Raw genomic sequence first — 26,824 nt, 5'->3', positions numbered from 1 at the left:
ATTGCAATAAATGTACACATCAAAAATGGAGTTGAATTGCTGAACAGTCAAATATGGTAAAATATATCTATTAACATCATATATCTCATTTGGGGAAATATTCATGTAAGGTTTTGTCTTAAGGCCTCCGAGATAAGAGTTCAAGGAGGTGGGTCTGTTCCCTGTCAGTCTTCTGTCCGGTTATCACTTGACATTTTCAACCCTGCTCTACATTTATTGTGTCACACAATGGCACTAACCTAGGACATTACACAGAAAGGGTAATTGTAGTAGACATGATTCATATGATAGTTGGTCCAAAGTTCGGCCTAGTTTAAAGATTCCTGCATGAAGGCAAAAAAATAATGGAAGCCATTCATTTCAGTCATAGTACCCTAATCAAAAAAAGAGTTGAAGGGAGGGGGAAAAAAGAGAGACCTGTTACAAACAGCTCTGATGATTATCCAAAGACAGGAATCATGTCTAGAATTCATGCTGACTTCTCAGCATAGATATGAGAGAACACAGAAGCTAATTATCTCCTCTCCTCCCAGGAGAGGGGATTTCTCAGTTTAGGAGATTATTAACTGGAACTTCAGCTTACTTACTGAGGAGGTACAGAGAAAAAGAGTCTGCTTGGTAAGGGAACAGCTGCCCTAGGGACAGACAATGGCCTGCTGCGCTCTTTCATTCCCACATTCCTCATTCATCAGTGGTCTCACCCTTAATCTCCTTCCCCGCCCACACAAACCCCCACCAGACACATCTCACTGCTCACAGGGCCTCAGGGACCCCATACTCTCTCACTGCTGTGCTTCCCAGGAGGCATCTCTCCATCTGTGTGCCCTTCCCAGCACCGACCACCAAGACCAAGGACAGGCCCCTCCTTGAGAGCAAACCCCTTCCTCCCACCTCCTCTCCATGCAGGGTGCTTATTCCCTGATGGTCAATTCATGAATCAGCACCACTTACCATATGAATTAGCAGGACAAATAACCAGGGAGAAAACTGGGGAACATTTTCAGTTTAGGGGAAAAAAAAATTTTTTTTTCAAAATGAAATCCAAGGTACTTTCTTCAAGATCCCAAAAAATCAAATGTTAAGACTTAACAGTCCCATGACCAGCCTCATCTCTGCTCTTTCTCAACAAGTTGATAAAGAAACACAGGGAAGCCTACCTGGGATGCTAGAAATGACTGCATATGTGAAAGCTGTGTATGGGGCCTGGCAGGGAGTTGAATGAGCTAAACTAAGTCTCCTTATTCTAATTATCCTGCTCCTGGGAGAGGAATACAAAAGGAAGGGGGTCTCAATTCCAAAAGTGAGTGATTAGCTCCCCTACCCCACTACACTGCCTCAGATCCAGAGGTGGACACTTCATGTGTCCATTTGCTCCACGGCCCACTCATGCCGCTGAGGCCTCCCTACCCACAATATTGCTGCAGTCCAGGCCTGTGATTGAGGGGACAGGCACTGGGCATTGGACATACACCAAGACAAGGAGGATGGGAGGGGCTGAAGAATTCAGAAAACAGTGTGTTGGAGGATAACCTTCAGAACTGGGACATCGGTCCAGTGTATCTCTAGTGCCTCTCCCACTCCACCTGTGCCTCGCCCCTCAAAAGAAAAAAAAAAAAAAATAGTTTTGCTAAATCTCTCAGCTTCCTCCACTAAAGTGGCTTGCAAAGGAGCCTGTCCTCCCCTCTCACCAAATGAATGCCCAGAGAAACCACATTAAACCAGTCTGTGCCACTATGATTAAATGTCCCTGGGCAATGGCACCCCACTCCAGTACTCTTGCCTGGAAAATCCCATGGACGGAGGAGCCTGGTGAGCTGCAATTCATGGGGTCGCAAAGAGTCGGAAACGACTGAGCGACTTCACTTTCACTTTTCACTTTCATTCATTGGAGAAGGAAATGGCAACCCACTCCAGTGTTCTTGCCTGGAGAATCCCAGGGACTGGGGAGCCTGGTGGGCTGCTGTCTCTGGGGTTGCACAGAGTCGGACACAACTGAAGCAACTTAGCAGCAGCAGCAGCAGCAGAAATAAACCCAAGAACCAAGGAATTTACAACCCTGAAGATTTCAGGCCCCTTGGGGTGTGATAACCAAAGGCAGGTGGAGATTCCTGGTCCCTGAGACCCACGCCAGCACATCAGTTACCTTCTCCTCTAAGGAGTGGGCTACCCCTGGGCCAAGAAGAATGCCAGGTTTTCACTCCTGGGACAAGGCCATCACATCCGGTTGGGCAGTACATGACCCATGCAACCATTCACACAGTCGTGCCTCTGTAGTCCCTGAGGCATCCCTCTCTACATTCAGAGCACAGGCTACCATCCATCAAGAGAAGACTTCTCAATTTTTAATCCTCCCACAATAGAGACAAATACTTGGTATCTCAAAAGCACGTTGCCTATAGGGACACAGTCATAATCACCAGCTACTAAGAGGCATCAGTCGCCCACATCTCCCAGTCCACAGGATTTTTTTTTTTACTTTTTTTGCCCTAAAAATGTAAGCACAGAAATCAGAGCAGTGGAAGGAAAGCAGATTGCACTTGAGCCCCATTTGCTTTGAAAAATAACACACAAGTTCTTGAACTTCTTGTGCATCAGGATTGCTGAAGGTGCTGGTTAAAGTAATAGATGACCTGACCTCACCACAGGATGCTCAACTCACAAGTGTAGAATGGAACCTATGAATCTGCATTTTTACTGGCATACATGACACCAACCAACCCCAGGCTTGTAAAGTCAGTCATCATGGATTACTCCTTGAGAAGCATCAAGATAATGCATGCAAACCACTTAACACAAAACCTGGCATGTTCCAAAGTGCTCCATACTTAATAGCTGTAATTATTAACATTTGGAATTGATTTGGAATTGATCCCAACTTCGTATATTCTACTCAGACCTGGCCTTTGTTAAGTGAAAATGGCACATGGGTGTGGCAGTGTGGCAGCGAGCCAGGAGCTGGTATGGTGCAAGGAAAGAGAACTGAGAAGAGGGATACAGGACAGGCAGAACCTAATTTGTGTCCTTCTAGTGATCTATTAGCCTTTGATGAGAACTCTTGAGCCTTATTTACAACCCTCATTCCATAGTATCAACAGCTCTGAAAAGATAACACAGCAGTCTGGAACAATTGTCTACGAACCAGAAGTTCCCAAAAGTAAAAAACACTCAAAATATTGGCATTTTCATTTTTCTGCCTCAAAGAAAGCAATACAAGATTATTTGTTTTGTAGGACAAAGCAAGGCCCAAGTAAGCAGGGCATTTTTAAATGGCTGAGTCCACCAATGTTAGCACAGTATAGGAGAAGTAAATCCCCAATCTGATTGGCTGCCGTGCTCCCCTGGGTTTCGGCTAAGTTCCTCTGTGATGATGTGGGCCCTCCACAGATGGCTGGAGCTAACCACGTCTACTTTCCACTGGGAATCACTCCTCACAGCAAATAGGATGGCCCGTAAGGAAATCTTCTGTTTAGTTTATATGCTCCTGAGTATAGAACAAAGCTCTGTTGTTTAAGAGCATAAGTAACAAAAGCTCTGTTCTTCCAAACCAAGAGGGAAACAGGAGAACCATCCAAAATCATTTGATCTTAAACTGTGTCAGGATGACAAGAATGAAATATTATTTTAGGCTGCCCAACAGCCATCAGTCACCCACTCTCCTCTCCTGCCTTCAGAAAACAATTACTCAATATGGTCTTTCTCAGACACACGGCAGCCTTAGGAAAAACTGTTCCACATATTTGGAAGTAGGGTACTTCCTGCATTTAAGTCAATGGAAGCTATTCAAAGCCCTCTTAGCTTTCTCTTTGAATCATGGGCATAGGAAGACAGCTGCCTGTACTCATACAATTAAAGTAAAACAGAAACTGTGTGGGGGAAAAAAAAAAGTATTTTTATACTATCTCAGGTGCTTAATGTGTGTTTTATTGCCTAATTCCCTTAGTAACCTCTAAGAGGTTTGATATGTATTATTATTCCCATTTTTACCAAGAGTTAGAGAGGTTAAATAAGCTTCCCTAAAGGACACAGAGGTGGGGGCTTCTACCAGTGGCTCAATGGTAAAGAATCCACCTGCCAAGCAGGAAAAAAAGGTTTTATCTCTGGGTCAGGAAGATCCCCTGGAGAAGGAAATGGCAATCCACTTCAGTATTCTTGACAGGGAAATTCCATCGACAGAAGAGCCTGGTGGGCTACAGTCCATGGGGTTGCAAAGAGTTGGATGTGATTGAGCACACAAGCATGCATATCACCTAGTTCAGTCCAGTCACTCAGTCGTGTCCTACTCTTTACGACCCCATAAATTGCAGCACACCAGGCCTCCCTGTCCATCACCAACTCCTGGAGTTCACTCAGACTCACGTCCATCAAGTCGGTGATGGCATCCAGCCATCTCATCCTCTGTCGTCCCCTTCTCCTCCTGCCCCCAATCCCTCCCAGCATCAGAGTCTTTTCCAATGAGTCAATTCTTCACATGAGGTGGCCAAAGTATTGGATTTCAGCTTCAGCATCAGTCCTTCCAAAGAACACCCAGGACTGATCTCCTTCAGAATGGACTGGTTGGATGTCCTTGCAGTCCAAGGGACTCTCAAGAGCCTTCTCCAACACCACAGTTCAAAAGCATCAATTCTTCGGCACTCAGCTTTCTTCACAGTTCAACTCTACATCCATACATGACTACTGGAAAAACCATAGCCTTGACTAGACGGACCTTTGTTGGCAAAGTAATGTGTCTGCTATTGAATATGCTATCTAGGTTGGTCATAACTTTCCTTCCAAGGAGTAAGCGTCTTTTAATTTCATGGCTGCAATCACCATCTGCAGTGATTTTGGAGCCCCAAAAAATAAACTCTGACACTGTTTCCACTGTTTCCCCATCTATTTCACATGAAGTGATGGGACCAGATGCCATGATCTTCGTTTTCTGAATGTTGAGCTTTAAGCCAACTTTTTCACTCTCCTCTTTCACTTTCATCAAGAGGCTTTTTAGTTCCTCTTCGCTTTCTGCCATAAGGGTGGTGTCATCTGCATATCTGAGGTTATTGATATTTCTCCCGGCAATCTTGATTCCAGCTTGTGTTTCTTCCAGCCCAGTGTTTCTCATGATGTAGTCTGCATATAAGTTAAATAAGCAGGGTGACAATATACAGCCTTGACGTACTCTTTTTCCTATTTGGAACCAGTCTGTTGTTCCATGTCCAGTTCTAACTGTTGCTTCCTGAACTACCCACCAAAAGGTTGCATCAGGCAGCTGCATCACAGGCACACCAGGTTTAACCAACTATATACATTTCTGCCAAAATGATAGAGGGAAATGATAGAGTGTTTTTATTTGCATGTCTTTCATTAGTAGAGAAAGTTAGACACTTTTACTATATATTGGTCATTTGCAATTTTTCTAGGAATTAATTATCCCTTTAATTTTTCTGCTTTACTAGAGCCTGACTCCAAAAATTCATTCTATTAGACTCTGATGCCAAAATTCATTGTAAAGTCTTTATCCTCCCTTGTGCTGTTTTCTTATTATCTGTGCTGGTATATCGGAGACTTTGATCTACAGCCAAGAGAACTTCAGCCACATATCGCCAGGGTGATTAGTCTAGTCCCATAAAACATGTTTCAAGAAAAGAAACTGGTTAATTCTGAAGAAGAGAAAGCCATAAATTTCCCCTCAGTTGTCTGCTTCAGAAATAGGTCAACTCATGACTTTATCAGCAGTTGTTTATAAGAAACAATGATCCATTCAAACTTAATCTTGTTCTTTTGCACAAAGAAATTTAGATAATATAAGAGGGGTGGGCCAAGAACAGTTTAGAACAGATCATCGGCTGAATCAGGGACTGGAAGGGAGGAAAGAAAAATACACACATTTCCGTGCCCCAGGCAGAAGCAGACCCCAGGCAGATTCAGAGATGGCTTGTGATGAGATCAAAGTTAGAGATAACCTCACTCCGTGGACCCTGAGGCCCCCAGACATAAAATGACTTGCTGGCATCAACTGGCAAATAGTAGTCCCTTGTCTCCCTGAGCAGAGCTCATCCTACCAGGGGCCACTGGCCACAAGTAAAGCACAGCTAAGTTGAGTCCCCAGAGCTGAAAACACTGCCTCTGCTTCCCACAGTGCCAGGATGATGTTGAAAGGCATTGTGACCAAAGTAACCTCACCCCCAGGCTCAGGAACTTGTGCCCAGAGGGTCTGGACCAGATGCCTGGCTGGCCACTAGCTGCTAGGGACTGGGCAGCGTTCTGACTGGCTGCAGCTAGAGGATGACATGGACGATATTAGGCTGCCCTCTTATTCCTCTACTCAAAAAAAAAAAAAAATAGGACCAAATCCAAACAGCAAAATGAGGCTGATGACAGTTCTTGTAGTATCCAGCATTTTAACAAATATCCCTTAGATGATTACCTTGGTTTGGTCGATTTTATCTATTTGGGTTCAGCGAAATCCAGACTATGCTGAACAAAACCAAGCCTGGCCACCTAGTGGTCTTATCCTCCCCAGTGGTCTTCTGCCTTAACCCAGCAGAGAGTCAAATGTGACCAAATGTCTGACAGGAGAACTGGACAAGGGCTCCCCTCTCCCATCGCCCATGCAGAAAAATGCAGGGGTCAGTCAGTGGCCCCACATTCATTTGGCCAAGGCAATCAAAGGCAAGCAGTCAGCCAGCTGTCTGGTGGCATAGCTCCTTCTCTACATGGATCCATCATGAAGCTCTTACCAAACCCAAACGATGGCTATATTCCACCAACACAGATCCTTGATGAGGTCTAGAAAGACAGCCTCCACCATCTTTCCTCAATTTGAAAGCATTTTTCTTAACTCTTGAGACATCCTGTGACCTAACGGAATCAGTAGTTCACCTTGAGCCTTAAAGAACAACTGGATGAGCATGTTTAGGGAGATGGCCTAGGATCCAATAGTGATGACTGTTTTGCGTCAGGAGATGTACCTGAGTTATGTTATTTCATCCTCACAATGACCTCCCAAGGTGGGTTTGTTTTTTTTAAAATCTGTATTCAACACATAAAGAAACAGAAGAAACAATAAGAAATAGCTCGTTTCTAGACTTGCCTGATTCTTCTGCACAATTTTGTGAACTTTCAGATTGAGTTTAAGCAGTTCTTCCAAAAAGATCAAGGAAGCAGGACAGAGGAGTCTGTCCCGAATGTTAACCTGTTTTAAAGGTTGATTCCCGGCTATGGAACCAACTGGTTCCCCTCGTTCGTCCCTGGAAAAACAGCCATCTCATGCTGACGGCCTTCTTTAGGAAGAGGATGTTTCCCACAAGAGAAAATTCTTTCCAAAACTTAGTGCTTATTTTAGGAGAGCTGAATGGATTCCCAGCCATCTTTTGCGCAGGAAGTCTGATATCCCCAAATCAAGGATAGACTCCTTGACTAAGTTTCAACAGCCCTATTGGTCATTAAAGACTCAAATCAAACAAGGAACCAGACAGCGGAAGATATGTTGGTCCAGCACATTTGTGAACACATGAATTTTTCAGCAGAAATTTGCTAATCCCTATAGTATATTTCTCTCATCTCCTTTGGAGTTTTCCCGATCAGCTTTCAGGGTTCCTGGGGCCTTTATTTGTTGACTCTGAAGATTGAACTACACACAGCTGTTTTTTGTTTCCTGAAACAGTCACTCAGTTTAGATTAGCATACTTGCTTCTTTTCTTTTTTCTCCAAAAAACATTTAAAAAAAACTAATATCTGATTCCCGGAGTGAAAGCTATATCACTCAGAACTATTTTAACATTTAGTTATTATAATGCACCTTACATAACACTACATTGGGGGAAGTACATGATTCCATAGAGTATCCAAAATGGTATCTGATTCAGTACTAACTTCCTGCAAAGTGAAAGTGTAGTCATTCAGTCGTGTCTGACTTTTTACAAACCAATGGACTGTAACCCGCCAGGCCCCTTCATCCATGGAATTTTCCAGACAAGAATACTGGAGTGGGTGGTTGCCATTTCCTTCTCCAGGGGATCTTCCTGACCCAAGGGTCAAACCAGGTCTCCTACATTTCAGGCAGACTCTTTACCATCTGAGCTACCAGGGAATCATTCCTGTAAGGAATTCAATAAATACACATTAACTGGTTTATATTCATCAGGATGATAATGGCAATAAGAACATGAATCTACAAAGAACTTTTCTATTTTCCAAATACATCCCCAAATGTTCATTTTAAATGAATTCGAAATCTCATGGAGGACTGGGAAGGGGCTTTTGTCCACACACATGAAGGTTTCTATCCTGGCTTTGCCACCTCTTAGCTGTGTGACCTCAGGCAGGCTCCTGAGGAATCTAAGCCTTGGCTTTCTCAACTGCAAAACATGAGTGATAATTATTCCTTCCTTGCAGAATTGATGAGAGATTTAAAGATAACATATGCCAAAGGCACAGCACAGTACCTGACACATGGCAGACATTTAGAAATGAAAAGTATCATTAAAATAAAGGACAGATATAATTATTCCCCCTTACAATTGAGGGAATTGAGGCCAAAAGAGATTAAGTAATTAGGCCAGAGCAAGGACCAAAACCCTAGCAGGTCTTCAATCCACCAAAGGAAAGAGCTCTCTATGGTTTCAAAACCTCAAGTGTGAGAAGTCAAATTATTACCAGAACATGGGTATTGATCTCTGAATCTTGAAAATAGTTGATCTGTGCTTTCAACAGCATAGAAAGCAATTAAGTCTGTCTCCATGTTAGTGTTCTCAAAGGAAGAAAGATTTGATCTCTTTTTTCATTTGAATATGAGAAAACTTTCCAAGGGTTTGATGAGTTTTATCTTTGGCCATCACTCGTATCTTTCATTCTGACTTTCTCTTTAAAATATACTGATCTTTACACTTTGGTGTGGGTCATATGCCCTTCAACTATATCTGAACAAAACAGACCCTGAAGTAGAGAAGCTTGCCACCATCAAAAGGCAAGTAGGTCGCCTTATTGAAATATCTTTTAAAATGTGTAGCTTATCCCTCCAAAGCAATAATAAAGGTCATTTTAGGACCTTTTGTGGCCTCTGGTCAGTTCTAGAATATGGTTGGGATGTCATCTTGGAACTACTTTATAATAAGTTACCACATTCGGTATTATTGACAGTAATGTAAGACCTGCCTCCTGAGCTTGGGAAGTTTTCAGAACCTTACAACAGGATCAGAAATCGATGGTACTTTCCACAGCAAGCCTACCTGAGCTTCTGTGAAATTACTGAAATGAGCTACTGAGGCTGAGTATCACTCACATCTGCATCTTTTTAATGATGTAGACAGAATGTCTAGAGTACAGAATGCCAGACTATTATCAATAAAAGACCTTAGTGAACAAGAGTGAAAATGGTATTGGCATAAAAACAGAAATATAGATCAACTGATCAGAATAGAAAACCCAGAGATAAACCCACGTACATATGCTCACCTAATCTATGACAAAGGAGGCAAGAATATACAATGGACAAAAGATAGTCCCTTCAATAAGTGATGCTGGGAAAAAAGGACAGCTGCATGTGAAAGAATGAAATTAGAACATTCTCTAACACCATACACAAAAATAAACTCAAAATGTATTAAAGACTTGAATGTAAGGCCAGACACTATAAAACTCTTATTAGAGGAAAACACAGAGCACTCTCTGACATAAATCACAGCAGGATCTTTTCTGAACCACCTCCTAGAGTAATGAAAAATGAAAATTAACAAATGGGGCATAATTAAACTTAAAAGCTTTTGCACAGCAAAGGAAACCATAAGCAAGATGAGAAAACAACCCTCAGAACAGGAGAAAATATTTGCAAACGAAGCAACTGACAAAGAATTAATCTCCAAAATATGCAAACAGTTCATGCAGCTCAATATTAAAAAAAAAAAAATCCCAATCAAAAAATGAGCAAAAAAAGATCTAAATAGACATTTCTCCAAAGAAGACGTACAGATGGCCAATAGACACACGAAAAGATGCTCAACATCACTAATTATTAGAGAAATGCAAACCAAAACTTCAATGAGGTATCACCTCACACAGGTCAGAATGGCCATCATCAAAAAATCTACAAACAATAAATGCTGGCAAGGGTATGGAGTAAAGGGAACCTTCTTGCACTGTTGGTGAGAATGTAAATTGATACAGCCACTACAGAGAACAGTATAGAAGCTCCTTAAAAAGCTAAAAATAGAACTACTATATGACCCAGGAAATCCACTACTGGGCATATACCCAGAGAAAAATGTAATTTAAAAAGACACATGCCCCCCAACGTGCACAGCAGCACTATTTACAATAGCCAGGACATGGAAGCAACCTAAATGTTCATCAAAATAAGAACAGATAAAGAAGATGTGGTACAACTACCACAACACTGTTAATCAATTATATTCTAATACAAAATTAAAAGTATTAAAATAAAATGTAGTACATATATACAATAGACTATTACTCAGTCATAGAAAGGAACAGAATTGGGTCATTTGTACAGATGCAGATGGACCTAGAGTCTGTCATACAGAGTGAAGTAAGTCAGAAAGAGACAAACAAATGTCATATATTAATGCATTAATGTGGAATCTAGAAAAACGGTATAGATGATCTTATTTGCAAAACAGAGACACAGACATAGAGAACAAACAAAGGATGAATTGTGAAATTGAGACTGACATATATACAATACTGTGTATAAAACTAAGATCTTGGCATCCAGTCCCATCACTTCATGGCAAACAGATGGGGAAACAATGGAAAAAGTGACAGACTCTTTTCTCGGCCTCCAAAGTCACTGCAGATGGTGACTACAGCCATGAAATTAAAAGGCACTTGCTCCTTGGAAGAAAAGCTATGACAAACCTAGACAGCATATTAAAAATCAGAGACATAACTTTACCAACAAAGGTCCATCCAGTCAAAGCTATGGTTTTTCCAGTGGTCATGTATGGATGTGAGAGTTGGACTATACAGAAAACTGAGTGCCGAAGAATTGATGCTTTTGAACTGTGGGGTTGGAGAAGACTCTTGAGGGTTCTTTGGACTGCAGGGAGATCCAACCAGTCAATCCTAAAGGAAATCAATCCTGAATATTCATCGGAAGGACTGATGCTGAAGCTGAAGCTCCACATAATTTGGCCACCTGATGCGAAGAGCTGACTCATTTCAAAGACCCTGATGCTGGGCAAGATTGAAGGCAGGAGGAGAAGAGGACAACAGAGGATGAGATGGTTGGATATCATCATCAACTTGATAGACATTGAGTTTGAGCAAGTTTTCGGAGATGGTGGACAGGGAAGCCTGGCATGCTGCAGTCCATGGAGTCACAGAGTCAGACACGGCTAAGCAACTGAACAACAATAAGAACCTACTGTACAGCTCAGAATACCCTATGCAGTGCTCTGTGGTGATCTAAATGGGAAGGAAATCCAAAGAAGACGGATATATGTATATGTATAGCTATTCACTTTGCTGTATAAATAGAAACTAACGCAACATTGTAAAGCAATTATACTCTAATAGAAATTAATTTTTATAAAAAGAATGGAGAGTGTTAGCGAGTCCAGGGCACTCCCTCTCCCACTATCTGGTAGAACACATGAAAACATGCTGTGATCTAGATGGCACACTCTACCTGCTCAAAGAATACCAATGTTGTAAATATTTGACACTCTGTCCAATAATTCTCCTTCCATTTCTTTATTCTTGGCTTTATTTTCGTTGCCTTTCTTTTGTTGTTTTGCTTTGTTAACTCTGCATTTCCTTACTATTTTCCTTGCAGGTATTTCTATTACTACCTTTATCCCACTCTTCTTTATTATCTGAAAGTATTTTCAGAAAAATCAAGTGCTACAGAATGGAAAGTTGTTATATCATTATTACTTTTCCCATCTTTATTATTTATGTCAAGACATTTTTAACGGTCTTTTGCATTTTCACTATTGTGTCTGCAACTTGTTCCTCTAGTCTTTCTCTTATCTGGTCTTTCACAGCTATTTCAGAATATGGCACACACATATTAATAATAGAAGAAAAATTGATTAACTTGTTTTCAATCTGGAAGTATCCAGTGAGTTAGGGAATATTCATTTTACATCATCTGCGGACACAACTGTCATACTCAAGCTATAGCAGAAATTCCAAAGACACAAAAGATAGGTTTCTTGGCCTTAAAGCTTTGCGCCTAGTTCAAGTGACAAGCCACGTAATAAGCAACTGCAGAGGACATCTATAAGATATGCAGATAGCTAGAAAACTAGAGCACCAAGTTTGAGTTGGCAGGTAGAAATCCACAGAACGTTCCCCTAAGGTGAATTTCAAGAGGGAGAAGAGAGAGATGAGAAGTCTAGGGGAATACGGGCGTTCTATCAGACCCACCAATGTTATTGAATCATTTTCTATGGGCTTTTTCAGTCTCCTAGGGACTCTCCAGTTTTATGATTCCATTCTTACTTCTGTTCTGAATACATTACAAAAGCTGCCTTGGAACTTTAGAAAGCTCTAATATGTCTTACTCTACACAGTACATTCTTGTTTGTTGCGTTATTTCCATGACCTTGCATATTGCTTTGGTATAACTACGAAAAGCAACTCCTTGCTTGTCTAGTTCTTTCAAGTTTTTCAGGTCTGTTTAGGTCTGTATTTTTAGCATGACATGTGAAAGGCAGGATTTTTTAAAAAGCGGTTCTATGGCATCTGCTGTTTGTGGGACATGGTGTGGCCCAGCAACTTTGAGACTTTATCTTGGCCCTCACCAAGGCTCTGTACTGTCCCTCAGGCAGTTTCATTCTCTCTGTAAAAAAAAAAAAAAAAGAAGAAGAAGAAGAGGTTCTAAAACAGCCTCCTCCACACCTAAATGGAGATGCCAAAGCAAAATGCTCTAAATACAGTCTGAATCTGTATTTAAATCAGATTCAAGTTCTAAACCTGGAATAGAATTATTTCCACCACCTTTTCCCAAAAGCTGCATCTTCTTTTTCAAATTTATTTGCCATTTCAGTTGATGTAGGGACTTTAACTTAAAAGTTAATAATCATCATGACAAGCAAAAAAGGGGGAGCATGTTTAAATAAGAAGTCAGATTCCCAATATCACACAGACTGCCAACAGGAGAGCTCACCTAAACCAAAGCATGAAATGCTCATCAGTCTGCTCTGTAGGAAACATACATCTTATTCCACAACATTTGCAATGTCAAATTCAAATGCCCAAATGGAATTAATATAAATCTTATATCATGTGCACAAAGATGTACTTGATTGGTCATCCCAGAAAGTGAAGGGGATGTTTATAACTCTAAGGAGAGACAAGAAGGAAGTATAGTAAGATGGCATACAAAGAGGAGACTCAGGCAGCCAGGGAAAAGATCAACTTTTTCACATTGTTCTGAAGTCCAGTCAGTCGTGGCCACTAGCACTGTTCCTCACCCTCCGCTTACAACAGGGCTCACTTTCTGATGCTTTGTTGCATTCAGCAATTTCATGTCAATTGCATGCTTATTTCTAACCATGTAAATTTCATATAATCCAATTTTCACCCATGTAACTGGGCTTAAAGGAAATAATATTAAAATAAATCATTCATCTCCCTGGCTATCTATCCTTTCTCCACCCAACTCTCTTTAGATTGAAGGATGAAGAGCTGTCGATCCCGGGAAGCATGTCAAGGTACATTTTTCTCTGCTAGGAGACACTGAGTGCTCCATAGTACAGCCATGGGATTTGCACACTACAAGCCAGTATCTTATTTGCCTGGTTCTTTTCATCAGGAAAATTTCATCAGCAAGTTTTCATCAGGAAAATTTCATCAGGAAAATTTTCAAGGCCTGATGCTGATGGACCTACCTTGGAGCAAATTTCAAAGCCAGACCTTATATTTATGAAAATAAAATACACATAGTACTTCAATTACAAATATCTACTTTGAATTCCAATTTACATGTAAAAATGTTTATCCTATAAATCCTAGGCTTGATTTTTGACTCAAAGAGTATCCTGATCTTGTCCTGAGCCACTTCCTTGAGGTGTCATTTTAATTCAGCCCTGCATTCACACTTTTATAAATCAAGTTCTACCATCTTTTCTAATATACATATCTCTTTGCTAGTTGACAAGCTCTGGGAGAAATTAAAAGTCACCCTACCTGGCTCCAAAACAGCCTGGCATCAGCTGGCAGGCCCACAGAACCAACCCAGTTTGCATCATCTTCACCAAAGCTTTCCAAGTACAGATGTGAGCCTGCTGATACCAGAGTGGATTAGGATATTCCCACTCTTTGCGTACAGTCTGGACACAGTTCCCGACCTGACCATCCCATATCTGCACGTGCTCTTGTACACATGTGCACACACACACACACACACATGTACACATGCAAGGAAACATGAACACCTGTCACACCTGCTTCTGACACAGCAGGAAAATACTTGTGAAATCCCCAAGGTAATAAATGTAAAAATTAACACAAAAGTACTGGGGTTCCCTGATGGCTCAGACAGAAGAGAATCTGCCTGCAATGCAGGAGACCCCAGTTCAATCCCTGGGTCAGGAAGATCCCCTGGAGAAGGGAATGGCAACCCACTCCAGTATTCTTGCCTGGAGAATCCCATGGACAGAGGAGCCTGGCAGGCTACAGTCCATGGAGTCATCAAGAGTCGGACACGACTGAGCGACTAAGCACACAGCACAACACAAAAGTACTGCTGAGGCTCTGAGGTTTGGAAGAGAGTATTCCAGGAATGCTGCTTCTGACTTCCAAAAGGAAAAACAGAGGTAAAGAAACAAGGGTCACCATAATTGAAAAAGACACATGTACACCAGTGTTCATTGCAACACTAATTACAACAGCCAGGACATGGAAGTAACCTAGATGTCCACTGACAGATGAATGGATAAAGAATATTACTCCATCATAAAAAGGAAGAAAAGTGGGTCATTAGAGTAATGTGGATGAACCTAGAGTCTGTCACACAGAGTGAAGTAAGTCAGAAAGAGAAAAGCAAATATCATATATTTAGGTATATATGTGGAATCTAGAAAAATGGTACTGATGAACCAATTTACAGGGCAGGAATAGAGATGCAGACATAGAGGATGGGCTTGTGGACACAGCAGGGGAAGGAGAGGGCGGGACAAACTGAGAAAGTAGCATTGACATATACACACTGCTATATATAAAACAGATGGCTAGTGGAAAGCTGTGTAGCACAGGCAGCTCAGTGGTGCTCTATGATGGTGCTCTATGATGACCGAGAGGGGTGGGTGGAGGTAGTGGGAGGGGGGCCCAAAAGGGCAGGAATGTATGTACACTTATAGCTGATTCACACTATTATATAGCAGAAACTAACACACTATTATAAAGCAATTACCCTCCAACTTAACAAACCCCATGATAAGCCATGGGAGCTTCCCAGGTGGCACAGTGGTAAAGAATCTGCCTGCCAGTGCAAGAGACACAATAAACATGGGTTAGATCCCTGGGTTGGGAAGATCCCCTGGAAGAGGAAATGGCAACCCACTCCAGTATTCTTGCCAGGATAATCCCATGGACAGATAATCCCTGAGGGGCTACAGTCCACAGAGTCCCAGAGTCAGATATGACTGAGCAACTGAGCATGAGCATGATAAACCATAATGGAAAAGAATATTTTTAAATGAATATAAATAGATACATATATATGCTGCTGCAGCTGCTGCTAAAATTGCTTCAGTCGTGTCCGACTCTGTGCGACCCCATAGATGGCAGCCCACCAGGCTCCCCTGTCCCTGGGATTCTCCAGGCAAGAACACTGGAGTGGGTTGCCATTTCCTTCTCCAGTGCATGAAAGTGAAAAGTGAAAGTGAAGTTGCTCAGTCGCGTCCGACTCATACTCATAGCGACCCCATGGACTACAGCCTACCAGGCTCCTCCATCCAAGGGACTTTCTAGGCAAAAGTACTAGAGTGGCTTGCCACTGCCTTCTCCGAGATACATATATATACACATACATATAACTGAATCACTTTGTTGTATAACAGGAATTAACAGCATTGTAAGTCAACTATGAAAGTGAAAGTGAAAGTCACTTAGTCCTGTCTGACTCTTTGTGATCCCATGGACTATACAGTCCATGGATTTCTCTAGGCCAGAATACTGGAGTGGGCAGCCTTTCCCTTCCTCAGGGGATCTTCCCAACCCAGGTATTGAACTCAGGTCTCCTGCATTGCAGGCGGATTCTTTCCCAACCCAGGGATCGAACCCAGGTCTCCCACATTGCAGGTAGAGTCTTTACCAGCTGAGCCACAAGCAAAGCCTGTACGTCAACTATACTTCAATACAAATAAATAAATAAGAAAAAATAAAAATGAAAAAAGAAACAAGGATCACATGAATATCTGAAACTAAGTAGTACAAATAGGAGTAAAAAGGCTGAGGCTGCCAAAGAAAAGCAGGCAGCATTTAAATTTCTTTTTTAAAGATCAGTGAAAGAACAAAAAGAAGAGGAGAGAGGCAAGAACTGGAAAGGGGTTTGAGTACAAAAGTTTAGTCCGAAATGACACCAAGGAAAGAAAAGCGGCCTGTAATTGAACAAACGTGAAATAACTGAGTTTCCATTTGAACTTTAAGCCAAAACCAGTGATGAGACTTTTTGAAATGTGGACACTAAGAGAAATGGGCAGAAACATCACTTAGGTAAATCAAAGTGCAAATGGACAACATATTATTTAACATTTTTTCAGGTTATAAAATATATAGTCATTTAGAGAATTTGAAAAATACCAAAAAAAAAAAAAAGGAGAAGAAGGAAAGAACTACCTGTACTAAGGAGATAACTTCTGTTAATATACATTCTTCTGGTCACATATATGCAAATTATGATCACACTATATATGCTGTGACTTTTTTTTACATGGTATCTTGTCATAGTTTTCATTATATTAAGCCATCTTAATGAAATCAACAACTTTTAAACATTTACTTTGATTCTTAGTTTGTATATTCTGTAGGATAATGCTTCATACATAGTATTTTTTCCTGAGTTCCTAATTACTTCCTTAGAGTAGAATTGTGAAGGTTAAATTTGGTACCTGGTTCAAAAGCTTCCAAATGTCTTTTTAGAAATTTTGTGCTAATTTACACTGCCATAGGTTAGTTTGTTTTGCTACACCCTAGTCAGAAATTCAGAGAAGGCAATGACACCCCACTCCAGTACTCTTGCCTGGAAAATCCCATGGACGGAGGAGCCTGGTGGGCTGCAGTCCACGGGGTCGCGAAGAGTCAGACACGACTGAGCGACTTCACTTTCACTTTTCACTTTCATGCACTGGAGAAGGAAATGGCAACCCACTCCAGTGTTCTTGCCTGGAGAATCCCAGGGACGGGGGAGCCTGGTGGGCTGCCGTCTATGGGGTCGCACAGAGTCGGACACGACTGAAGTGACTTAGCAGCAGCAGTCAGAAATTAACATTTTCTTAACATTAAAAATTCTCTACTAAAGTGATAGCACAAAATACAATGTCAAATGCACTATTACCCCTAATTCAGTTTACTACTTATGGTACAAAGTAAACTTCTGAATATGCATATAAGTTCTTACACTTTTTCAGAATCATGAACTCCTTTGAGAATCAGCTGAAAAACAGGAAACTCAAAAAAAAAAAAAAAAAAAGCTCAAATACAGCAAATAGGCCTCTTAGAGCTCATATCTGAACAGTCTCAGACTCACTTCTAAACATCAAATCTGTGGAATTTCTGGAAGACAAGCTCATTTGTAAGCCTAGACCCAATAACCATTTAAAAACATAGAACCCCCATGGTTTAGTGGGAAAGGACTCAATCTGAGCCATGGGACCTGGTTTCTGACTCAGCACTTCATCTAAACACGCTTAGGTCCTTATCACGTACTAGGCCTCTAGGATCCTTTCTGGAGCTTAAGATAAGACCAACCTTCACTGACACGTTGTTCAGATCCCTACTCTGCGGACAGCCTGTGGTTGTTTTCTGTATCTAGGCTGGGTTTCTTTATGTTCAGAACATCAAGAAACACAACATCTTGACTCTGTGTGACGTCCGCTCCATGAATACAAAGTTATGTCAATACTGCTGATTTCACAATTCTGATGGCCTTCCAAGGTAGATTGGGAGCTCCAGTGCAGCACAAGGTTGAGTCTGACTCAACTGCGCCTGACTTATTTAATCCATTCCCCAGTAAACGTCTGTTAAAATAAACCAATCTAAGCAGAACAGAAAAGAGTGTCTTCCACAACCAGATAAAAGTAGTCCCACTTTGTTTGGGTTGACTATAAATCTACAAAATGTTTAAAAGTACACATTCGTTGGCCATCTTTTCAGCTTAAACAAAATGTTTTTATACATTTGATTCTTGTTCTTCATAATAGTTACGTTCTACAAAGTTCACTGGAAACACTGAAATAGTAAATACTGAACAATTATTCTTAGGGAGAAGATAGGTTCTTGTGAGTCTCTGGTCATAACATTTTCATCAACCAATCAACACATGATCTTATTTTATGTGTGTGGTTGTTTAAAGACACCTTAATTAATATATATTGTTAATTCATTAGCATTGAAATGCTACAGCCAATAGCACCATAGCTCAGGCCTGAATAAAGCTCATCTGACACACGTTAGATGTGTGCATGTTTCTTGCATTTTTCTTCTGCAAGACACATTACAGACTCCTTGTGTTTGAGAACACTAGACAGCAATTCAACACTACATTTGGGGGTCATTGTAAACAGTAAAATCACCATAAAAAGCAAAAAAATACAACATTAAATATATCAAGAAAAGGATACTTGTTTACAGTTGAGAGCTGGAACAAGAAGGCAGACATCATCTGGTTAGAAATTGAATAAATGCTTATGGTATTAGGGTTCTCCACAGAAGCAGAATCAACAGGAGATGTTGGTTATAACAGGATATATTATAAGGAATTGGATCATGCAATTATGGAAGCTGAGAAGTCTGACAAGTCAGAGGCCCAGGAAGCCAGTGGTATAGTTCTGAGAACTGGAGGGTCAATGGTGTAAGCCTCAGCAAAGGACAAAAACCTAATGTTTCAGCTCAAGCAGTCAGGCAGAGTCAATCTCCCTTCCTTCACCTTTTTGTTCTTCTCAAGCATCAACAGATTGGATGGTGGCCACTCTCCTTGCAGAAAGCAATCTGCTTTACTCAGTCTACCAATTCCACTGTTCATCTTAGCTGGAAACACTCTGTCAGACACACCCAGAAATAATGTTTAGCCAAATATCTGGGTACTCTGCAATCCAGTCAAGATGACACACAAAATTAACCATGTTTAATGGTTTAATTTTAATTTTAATTAAGAATGCAGAATTTATGCCATTGGCTTATGTGTTCACCAAGTATATACCTTTATAAAATCCAAAAAAAGTGATGTTATTTTAAATTATTTATTTCATAAAGAATCATTCTCCTACCAGATATCATCTCCCAATACAATATACTGTTCTATGAACAAAGATAGCAGCAATATTATACTATATAAAGAATAATAACAACAATAATGGACACAACATATATCATGATATAAGTTAAATAAGCAGAGTGACACCTTATATGCAAAGTACATCATATGAAATGTTGGGTTGGATGACTCACAAGCTGGACTCAGGAATGCTGGGAGAAATATCAACAACCTCCAATATGTAAATGATACCACTTCAATGGCAGAAAGTGAAGAGGAACTTAAGAGCCTATTGATGAAGGTGAAAGAGAAGAGTGAAAAACCTTCAACATTCAAAAAACAAAGATCATGGCATCTGACCCTATCACTTCATGGCAAATAAAAGTAGAAACAGTGTCAGATTTCACTTTCCTGGGCTACAAAATCAATGTTCCTTTGGAAAAATAGCTATGACAAATCTAGGCAATGTATTAAAAAGCAGAGATCACTTTGCCAACAAAGATCCATATAGTCAAAGCTATGGTTTTTCCAGTAGTCATGTATGGATGTGAGAGTTGGACCATAAAGAAGGCTGAGCGCCAAAGAATTGATGCTTTTGAACTGTGGTGTTGGGGAAGATACTTGAGAGTCCCTTGGACAGCAAGGAGATCAATCAGTAAATCCTAAAGAAAATCAACCTTGAATATTCATTGGAAGGAAAGGTGATGAAACTGAAGCTCCAGCCACCTGATGCAAAGAGCCAATTCATTGAAAAAGACTCTGATACTGGGAAAGATTGAGGGCAAGAAGAGAAGCAGATGGCAGAGGATGAGATGGTTGGACGGCATCACTGACTCAATGGACATGAGTTTGAGCAAACTCAGGGAGATGGCGAAGGACAGGGAATCCTGGCATGCTGCAGTTCATGGGGTCACAAAGAACTGGACATGACTTAGCAACTGAACAACAGCAACATATATCACGATAGTAACTCATTTCTCACCCCATTTATTCTTTTTTTAATTTTATCCTTAAAAACAGCATTTTAAAGTAGAAATTATTGACCCCATTTTACAGATGATAAAACTAACGCAGAACTTCTCTGGTGGTCCAAGGGCTAAGACTCCAAGCTCCCAATGCAGAGTAGTTTCCAACTTTACATCAAAACCACAATGTCTTATTTAACATACTTTATAAGTATCAATATGTGAGGGAGTCCTACTCTTCATTCTTTTTCTTTAGGACTCTATTGACTATTCTTAGCTAATTTTATTTCCATTTAAATTTTAAAATAAGAATGTGACTCTCCATTAAGAAAATAAGAGCTGCTGGCATTTTGTGATAGCATTGACCTTTTTACGGAAGAACTGACAACCCTATGACATACAGGTATCTCTACCTACATAGAATCTTTCCATCCATGAGCACAGTATAGTCCTCCATTTATTTGGATCTTCTTTAATTTCTTTCAAAAACATTTCCTAAACTACTAATGTATGGCATTAGAAATTAGTAAAGTCATTTCTTAGAGGGAATTAAGGGAGAATAATTATCAGGAAAGAGTATAAGGGGAAAGATAAATTGTTTTACAGATAATATGCTATTCTTGACCTGAATTTCTTTTTTTGTTTAAGAAAAACTCCCTGAAAATGTAACAGATGGCCACAATCATCTTTCATGTATGATGTATGGATAACATGTAAGGGCTCAAAAGGCAATCACTAGATCCTGGATAATACTCCAGATTAAGGTTTTTCAAATCACAGGTTATATGCTTAGTGGGTTACAAACAGCCTTAATTTCAGATAGAAATTGTCAAGATTAAGCATCATTTCATGACAATTTTACTTAAGTTATGCACACATGTATCCACACACACAGAGATATGTACATATGTATGGAGACTACAATGTAAAATCTGTTTCTTATTGTTGACTACAGTAAAAAAATATTTGAAAAACCATGCTCTGGGAACTATTTTCCAACAGAATTCCAAGTGTGATTACATGGTATAATGCCTGGTACCTACCATGGCAAGTATTTTGTGGCTATGTCATTTTCCTTTTAGCTTAGACATAAACCTTAGATTTGAGAATACTTTGTGATAGAACAGAATTGAATAAGAGTTAATGGTGAAAACTGGAGGTTATGCATGAGCTAACTGAGGGAAAACATGAGAACAACAGGGTAAGGCAGGCAGCCAGAACCCAGTGTCTTCAAAGAGGACATAAAGGACAACGGAGCGTTAGCCCCGGAAGGATATTAGAGGCTCAGAGGGCATATTAGAAGGGAACAAGGTGCCGCAGAGGCAGTGAGTGAAGATCAAGGGCAGCTGTCTGAGGAGGTATATCCTGGGCCTCCTCCTGGCTCCTGTCTACTAGTCCCTTTCTGAAAACACTCCTGAGCTGCACTTCTGCTTTTTACCTGCTTTGGTCTTCTAGCCTCTCCCTCAGTGGCTGAACTGTCACCAAGTCTGGCTCTCCATCTCTTCCCTCAAGAACCACCCTAGCTCTCTGCTTTAGGGCCACCATCTCCCACAGGATGTCTCCCAGCCAACCGCAGCTGGGGTTTAAGCAAAAAAAGATGAGGCCTTTAAAACATGAAATGGAGAGCAGCTTGAACCTGAACTCCTGGGCTTGCACAATCTCAACCAGAAGAATCCTCAACCAGAGCAACCATTTCCATATGGCACAGCAATTGGTGAAAGAGATAGAATTACCACAAAAAATAAAATAATGATAATAATAAGACAATATTTGTTGAGCATCTGTTTTATGCCAGGCATTGTTCCAAGCATCTTACATAAATCAACTCATTAAATTTTCACAGTAACACTGAGGTAGGTAATGTTTTCCCCATTTTGCAGGCGAGGTAAATGAGATACAGAGTTTTTAAGTAACTGGCACAGTCTCACAGATGCAAAGATGTGGAGAATTTAGAAGGGAACTAAGAGTCAACTTTGAAGGAACCAAGAAAGAAGAGAATATTAAGTATCTTCTTGACAAAGTGGGACTCAGTGATTTTTCAGGGTCACTTTAGTTTGCCTTTTGTTATCACTATGAGTTCACACACACTCAAGGCAGATAGATGCTTGGACTCCAGCGGCTTCACTTGTCAACTTTTGTATGGGGAAATGTCCAGTGCCAATCTCAGAGAGGATACTTTTCTCTTCAAAAGATACTGCTTTTGTAGCTTCCAAACTAGGGCCCTCATAATAAAATGTTGAACAATTTCTCGGGACTCACCAAGACACTAATCTGAAAAAAGACAAGAAGGCTTAAAGTCAGCTGACTACAATTCACCCTAATGATTTGAGACAGGTCAGTCCCCTAACTTATTTGGAGAAACCCAGGAAAAAGGCTGGTCGGCAGAAGGTATTTGGAAGAGCAACAAAATAAACCATTTAACCTATGCATCCAAAACTACTAAGGAAAAAAAAAAAAAGTCATCAAAATCCCAAAGCCCACTTGATAAATGGAGCTAAAATCAAACAGCTGGGTTAAATGTTGATAATTAGATTTTGGCTTCTCCATCAGGCTTTTCAAAGAACTTAAAAAAAAAAAAAAAAAAGAATCACTCAAAGATGGGAAGATTAGAAAGAGAGGTCTATTACTAAGTCTTACCAACAAATTTGAAAAACTTACTAAAAAAGAGAAACCTTTCAGCCTGACATTTAGACATTTGCTTATGTGATGTCCACTCTCCCATTAGAGTTCTGATCTAAATTTAGTAGTTTAAAAAGAACCAAGTCTCTCCTCCCACCCATTTCCAAATGCCAGCTAAGAAGGCCTTTCTCAGACTATTTGCATCCTCAAGAAACTTTAAAAAATTTAAGAACAAAAAGGTCAGAAAGTTCAAACACAGTATGCAGTCTCTCCTTCCTAAAATGGCCATTTGGTTAAAATCTATGACAATGAAAGAGTTAAAGTTCTGCACTGTTTAAGAACAACCGGTTGACCTTTAAATCTGCTGGTTTGAATCCAATCACCTTTCAACAAGCATGAACTCTGGCACGAAGTGTACTAACACCAATTATTTTCATAGTGTACATGACAGAGCTCACAGTGTCCTGTTTAGAAAAAAAATAAAGTAATACATACTCATTTTCCAAAAGCCAGACTTAGAGGCCGAGTGTCTCTGTTGGCAAGGATTGTCCTTCTGTAACTATCTCGAAAAGTGCTGTTGGAGAAGGCCTTTCCTGAAAAAATCACAGTTTCCCAATGAAAGTAACTTTTCCATGTTGTTTAAATTGTTTAATGAAATGGTTTCTCCCAACTTTCAAAGGTAGCCGACAAATAAGGTGTTCATTCCTTCCCCCAGGGTATCTTCCCAACCCAGGGATTGAATCCATGTCTCTTATGTCTCCTGCATTGGCAGCCAGGTTCTTTACCACTAGCATCACCTGGAAAGCCCAAGTTAATTACTACAGTTAAGAGCTTTGCGTTCCACATAGGTACGAGAAAAACTTTTGCATCCCTGGGCAAAATGCTGACTCTTACTTTGAGCAAAGGCATGAACATTCTGGGACTCAAAACCAAGCAGTTAATAACCTCAACACACTTTATATACTCAAGGCAAAACTTGGCTTCTAGCTGATTCATGATCTTTACTTTGTTTACTGTTTAATTTTCCGTATTACTGCATTGTTCATGACTGTTCTTCTACTCTAATTCTCTGTTGAAGTAAAACCCATCCTTCAAATCCTGAAGAAGTAAAAAAAAAAAAAAAAAGGTGTTGAGTGTCTACTCCTTAAAATGATTCTCTGCTTTTTGAAAGTAATTCCCATGAGGTTCTTTTCAGTGGTCATATTCCTTCATGCCTTCAAAATAGAATCCAGTTTACAGAAATTCTGTCCTGGACTTTTTAAGAGCAGATGGCATGGTTGCTTTTCTATAATGCACAGAGAAAGGAGCTCTCTCCAGAGGCCTGTGGCCTGCGACCAGACAGCCTCTGGTCAATTGCAAAACTGTGTTCTCGTTTATCTTCTACCCCCAGGCCCCCTCTGTGTGTCATCCCACCCCATTTCTGTCAGTCAGCTGCAGGGAATACTAACCCCACACCTGGACCATATCAAGCCTGAGTGTGCTTTCAGGGACTGAGGCTTCTGAGCTTCCTTCCCAAATCCTCCTGTCTCAGCATCTCTTGCGCCGGTGAGATTTCTGCTAGCTGGGTCCACGTTTGCCAGTCCCTCCTCGCCACGATATTTGGTTGCCCGCTTTCACTCCCTGCTATGTGACAGTCCAGAAGGAGAATGGTCAGGATCTCACAGCCTTGTGGGCAGTGGCCCCAAGCCAGTGCCCAGACCACTGCCCTCACAGGCACTTCTGCTCTGGGGCTGAGGGGGGAGGGGCTGGATTCAGGAAGAGAGGGCACTGCCTGCCTTGGCTGCTGCTCACAGTCCGTATCAGGAGGACATCTGCCAGCCCTGGTGCTAAGGTCCCTTGGAGTTTACTATCTATCGGGACAACCTGGTCACGTGACTTGCCCTGAGGACACCTCTGAAATCAAAGGAACGTTCCCAGAGCCCTGGCATAGCAGGGTTATTCCACAGACGTGCCAGGCAAGATGGGCAGCCAAGGCTTCCACAGGCCTTGCTCTCTGTCCTAATTCTCATGCCTTCCTAAGAAGCCAGAGCAACCTTACCAGCTTCTAAGCAGCCACAATTTCCGATCCCTTTTTTCTGCATCCAGAACTGAAGCACTGTTAAAGTCCAAATACTCACCATCAACCTCAACTTAACAACTGATCCCCTCCTACTCATCTGCCTTGCCAAGATTTGGGGAACAGGGAAAATCAAAGTATCTTCTTATGTTAAATACCATCCTCAGCCCAACAACCAGCAGAACTCTCATCACCTGAGTACATGTGAACCAGCACTACACCTGCGCCCGACTCTTTTAGTTATGCCCCTTGCACGCAGGAAATAACTCCCTTGGTCACATCATTCTAAAGTCTGTAACACAAAAAGAGACCTGAAGTCCTATGTGCTTGAAGAATTGCACAGCCATATCCTTGGTTAACATTTTCTGTTTTACTCATCAGGGTTCACAGCCACCATTTACTCTCCTTTCCGTCAGCATCCTAAAGGCCATGCTACTGCTACTGCTACTAAGTCACTTCAGTCGTGTCGACTCTGTGTGATCCCATAGAGAGCAGCCCACCAGGCTCCCCCGTCCCTGGGATTCTTCAGGCAAGAACACCGGAATGGGTTGCCATTTCTTTCTCCACCTAAAGGCCATAGCCACTACCAGAAAAGCAATGTGGTTTGGGGGGGGAAATATCAGGAGATACCTGAAGACAAAAGATTGAGGATTCAGGCTCAGAATTGTTATTAACTGAACGACTTTGGCAAAGACAGTACAATTCACTGCAACCTCAGTCTCACCTTCTATAAAATGGGGATTGTAATAGCCACCTCAGAGGGTGCTATGAAGGAAGCAATAAGATGATAAAGTGAACATAATTTTGAATTATGAACAGAGAGAGAGGAAAAGAAGAGAGAGGAGGGGAAGAAAAACTGAAAAGTTCAGCTTCCCACCAGCAAGCAAAATGAAGTGTTCAGACAGGAAGCCTGAACAAGATAATACAAACTGTAATACTCTCAGGAACTGTCAAAGGAAGAAGCTACTGTAATCTCCAAATCTGGTCACGAGCTGGTCTGAGCAGCACATTTTGACCCCCTACCCCGACGCCCGGGTGCACTAAAGGTTTGGGACTAACCTGCAGGAAAAGAGCAGAAACATTCCTCAAAGAGCAACTGAAGGACAAACTTCGAGAGCGCGGGGAGGCAAACACCTCACACCATGAACTTACTTATCCCTTCGTGAGTTCACCTTCGGGAGAAAATTCCAGCTTTGTGTTTTCTTCTGGGCCCTACTCAAAAGGGAAGTTCTGCTCAGAGGCCTGAAATAGAAAACAGGAAGTCAACAGAACTGATTTTCCTAACTCCTCAAATGTAAATCACTGTATTTGCTATGGATAAGAACTACCTGTCTTTTTCAAAGGAGGTCACGTGCCAATTGTGTACAGAAAACTTCCTACTCCAGGGAAAAAAGGAACAACACATCAGCTTTCTTCCTAAAAGGAGGATGGAGGCAGAGCTGCATTGACAGTGAAGTAGAGGCTAGCAAGGGTGTTCCCATCAGAGCCAAACTGCCACTAAAAGTAATGAAGTGTCCCACTCTGACACTCAGACACTATTTTCTTCTACAGTCACTTCTCTGTAGCCACTTCTGAAGGAGGCAGTGACTCAAGTGGCTCTCCTCCCAACTTCCTCATCATGGTACATGGTACTAATATTGTCTTAGAGTCCCATGTTTGAAACTTGCAAGTTGAAACTCCAAGCTCCACCCCCACACCTGCCCCTTTAGTCAATTTCCATCCTATACCATCAGGTCCATCTCATGTATGTCAGACACAAACTCAACT

At 41.1% G+C, this 26,824-nt stretch overlaps 1 protein-coding gene across 1 annotated transcript in view; it reads right to left on the bottom strand.

Moving 5' to 3' along the window:
- PDE4D (phosphodiesterase 4D) overlaps nucleotides 1-26,591 on the bottom strand; it is a 1,603,025-nt gene extending 1,576,434 nt beyond the window's left edge. Inside the window, exons 1-2 of the mRNA XM_061393128.1 lie at nucleotides 26,386-26,591; nucleotides 26,210-26,299 (exon numbers count right to left, since the gene is read on the bottom strand). The gene's annotated coding sequence lies outside the window, so the exon portion shown is untranslated. The remainder of the gene's footprint in view (nucleotides 1-26,209; nucleotides 26,300-26,385) is intronic.
- Between the last annotated feature and the right edge of the window lie 233 nt (nucleotides 26,592-26,824).

Source organism: Bos javanicus, chromosome 20, assembly GCF_032452875.1.
Source record: "Bos javanicus breed banteng chromosome 20, ARS-OSU_banteng_1.0, whole genome shotgun sequence".
Taxonomy (NCBI): Eukaryota; Metazoa; Chordata; class Mammalia; order Artiodactyla; family Bovidae; genus Bos; species Bos javanicus.
The sequence above is the reverse complement of the archived record's forward strand: the minus strand, read 5'-3'. Positions and strand labels throughout refer to the sequence as shown.